The sequence below is a fragment of the Mus pahari genome, chromosome 17 (assembly GCF_900095145.1).
Source record: "Mus pahari chromosome 17, PAHARI_EIJ_v1.1, whole genome shotgun sequence".
NCBI lineage: Eukaryota > Metazoa > Chordata > Mammalia > Rodentia > Muridae > Mus > Mus pahari.
In genome coordinates, this window is record NC_034606.1 from 22,064,707 (window position 1) to 22,068,280 (window position 3,574).

Consider the following 3,574-nt stretch of genomic DNA (forward strand, 5'->3'; position numbering starts at 1 on the left):
GTTTCATTTTATCCCACTAGGAAAGCTGAGCATCCTAATGGGAAAAGGATTCCCTTTTCATCACTCCATCCTTGGTCTCACTGCAAGGGTCTTCGCTCATTTTGGAGTTCAAATAAGTTTTATCAATGCTTATCGTTGAGTGTCTGAAACCTGGTTATTGTCTTCAGAAAGGGAATTTTAACCCTATTTTACTTTCACATTTATTTAAATGAAAAGGGGAAAGGGGGAAAATGTCTTTGTATTTTACTTGAACACTGTGTTTATTTGTGTAATAAAACACTAAAAATGTATTTGTTGCGCAACTTTACTGTTTTTTGCGAAGCCATGGTTTTTAGTAACCACTAAATGAAAATATTAAAACTGAGAAATGCTGCTCATTTTAAAGTGTACAAGGCTAGAAGAATTGGCTCAATAAAATATTGTATATATTCTCTATAATTTGCACTGGTTGAATACAAAATCAGAATATTCTGTGTTTGTTCAGTAAAATCGCAGATTGAAATAATTTTTATCTTCATTTTTTTTTAATTAATGTAATAATGGGTAGTGCTAGTTCTGTTTCCATTGGATGATACGCAATAACACAGACAGCCAGGAGGAGAGACACACATTACTTAAGACCAGGTTTGCTAGCTATCAGTGTCTACATTCACATTCATAAAAACGAAAGAAAGCATTTCCTTCGTCAGCATTAGCCGTTTCCAGAACTCAGCATCCCTGTCTAGCCACAACCCTACTGCTTAAATTTTAACCTGATCATAACCGTGCGCCTTTTCTTGACTACCTCTCTAGCTCCTTTTACCTGTCAACCACTAGCTACAAAGAGTTTGCGGGCAAGTACAATGACAGGCAGCTCCTTGAGCAAATTTGTTTATTATTTCTTTGAAACATAATCATTGGCCTTGCCAATGCCAAGGTGAACGCTCTGCTCTAATTTGAGTACCAGTCTTCTCTCCATACCATATGATGCCGATCCTTCAGTGAACTGAAGCCCACTAGCGTGAACCCGAATAAGCTTTTATTCCATCAGTGCAGACCCAAGAATGATCCCCCCCCCCACACACACACACTCAGGCTTTATTCAAAGAGGAAGAGATACGGGTGCAAGGGAGGGAAGAAGGGTCTGACCAGAAGGCAAGGCTGGCAGGAGGCAGGTTAGCAGTACTTGGAGGTCAGCACAGTTCTCACAGAGGCAAGGAATTTGTCAAGAGAGGCATGTACCAGGAGGGGTGAAATAGGCAGGGTGGTGCTAGCCAAGGTCATCAGCAGGCAGTGGCTCAGGAGCTTGAAGTTGTCGGGAACCACCCACCCGAACCACACGAAGCTTGTGGGAGTACAGGTTGCTCAGAGCCAATAGGGCACCGGGCAGGTCATGGTTTGCAGCATCAGTCAGCGCATCAATTACCTTGGACCTGGCAGCGAGCACTGGCCTACAACAAAGTGAGGGAAGTAGGTCTTGGTAGGGAGATGCTCTGGAACATCCTTCCTTTGGCTTCCGTGCCATAGTCAGCCCGACCTGCAATCTTGTCCCAGACAGTTCTGACATTGGCTTTGTCTTCCGCAGAGAGCACCATGGTGTCTTCCTGAGTCTATCAGAATCAGAAGTGTGTTGGACCTGAATTAAGCAGCACTTCAATGCCTACAGGTCTTGGGACACGCCCTTTGGGCGGTCCTCATTGGCTGGCCTGCGCTCCGCCCAGCAAGGCTTTTAAGGGCCCTCAAGAGTCTGGGGTTGGGGATCTGCCTCCCTTGGGTTCAGGGAATCCTCATCAGTTGCCTGGATGCTTCATGATCTTTCCTCTGTCTCCAACAACATGTGTTTGGGAAGAAGTTAGGATCCCCCTATCTTGGGCAGAGAAGCAAGTTGCTCAAGCCAAACTAGACAGTAACCATCCTCCCCTCCTCCTCCCGCTGGTCCCAGTTTCACACTCACCTTCTTAACCTACACTCTGCTTCTAGTCTCAGCTCTAGGCTTCACCCTGGTTCTGAGTGAAAGAAGTATAAGATGCTACGGACCCACAGAGGAGCTCTCTGCCTGTCCTCTCGCCCTTCTTCCCTCTCTCTTCCTCTTTGTCCACTCACTCGTCCCCCGGCTCCTCCTTTCTTGTCTTTTTCCTCTTTCTCCTTTTTCTCCTTTTGTGTGATCAGGTCTTGCACTAGTTTCCAGGCTGGCTTGGGATCCTTTGCTTAAGTGAATCTCCCAAGCAATCCCCCTGCCTCAGCCTGCCAGGACCTGAAGTCCCCCCATGTGTGTCACCAGAACCAACTCAGAGCATTTCCTTATTGATCTGTGGTAGCACTGGACAGCCAAAATGCAAGTCTGAAGGAGGAGGTCTGGAGACCTGTTCCTGCAGTTCTCTGGACCCAGAAGGCTGAGCTGGGAGATTCACTTGAGCCAAAGGGTTCTAAGCCAGCCTGGAAACTAGCCCAAGTATGATTTTTATCCTCAAGGTCTGTCTTATCTCCCTATGTACCAAGGAATCTTTTCAGTTTGTTCTCTTGCAGAAGCATTCTAATCTTCACAGACATGATAACCTTTCTTTCCATGCACAAAGATGCCTAAGAGGTCCAATTTAAACTTACTGGGAGATAGGGAAGAGCCGTCTATGAGTCCATGTCTGGCCTCATAGGTGTCTGACTTGCTGCAAAATTGTATGCTTGTTAGTTTATAAAAACCTTTCCTTGATGTTATCAATAATAAGTGACTAGTATTTTTAATTAATGAACTATTTTACACTTTATAAAACATTTTTTTTTTTTTTTTTGAGATAAGGTCTCACTATGTTGCCTTTACTTGCCTGGAACTTAATATGTAGGCCAGAGTAGTGTCAAGTTCAGAGATCTACCTGCCTCTGTCTCCTGAATGCTAGGGATTAAAGGCATGTTCCACCACACCCACATATAATTACCAATTTTATTTAGTTATACTTGATGGAAGTAGGGTAGACAGTTTAGAAGCAGGTTTCACTCTTCTTATACTGAGAAAGTCTTTTTTTTTCCAAGACAGGGTTTCTCTGTGTAGCTCTGGCTGTCCTGGAACTCACTTTGTAGACCAGGCTGGCCTCGAACTCAGAAGTCCACCTGCCTCTGCCTCCCACGTGCTGGGATTAAAGGTGTGCACCACCACTGCCCGGCATACTGAGAAAGTCTTAAAGCACATACTTTTCTTTTGTTTATGATTTCTGATGTACTAATGGCTATTATGTACATAAGTAAGAAATCAATGCAGTATCTATTGCTTTTCTGAAAAAGAAAACCTTTATATGTAGTGAAGAGGAAAAATAGAGATGGATGCCCAAGATAAAGAAGTAACTTTGAGATGACCTGAAGGATATTTCTTTTTCAACAAAATAAAATATAAGAAGATAACAAAAAAAAAATCACAAAGTTAGACAAGGCCAATCTACAGAAGGAAAGGAGCCACAAAGGAAGGCACAAGAATCAGAGAGCCACTCATTCACACATGCAGGAGACCAAACATTACTGAGCTGAAAGCTATAGTATGCTTGCAGAGGAACTGTTGCAGACCCATGTCCTTGGTATTTCAGTTCACACGAGCTTTGCTCAGTGGATT

The 3,574-nt window shown here is 43.7% G+C and overlaps 1 pseudogene; it reads right to left on the reverse strand.

Annotated features, from left to right (window-relative positions):
* Positions 1-1,155: 1,155 nt before the first annotated feature.
* On the reverse strand, positions 1,156-1,574 carry LOC110334996 (annotated as a pseudogene).
* Between the last annotated feature and the right edge of the window lie 2,000 nt (positions 1,575-3,574).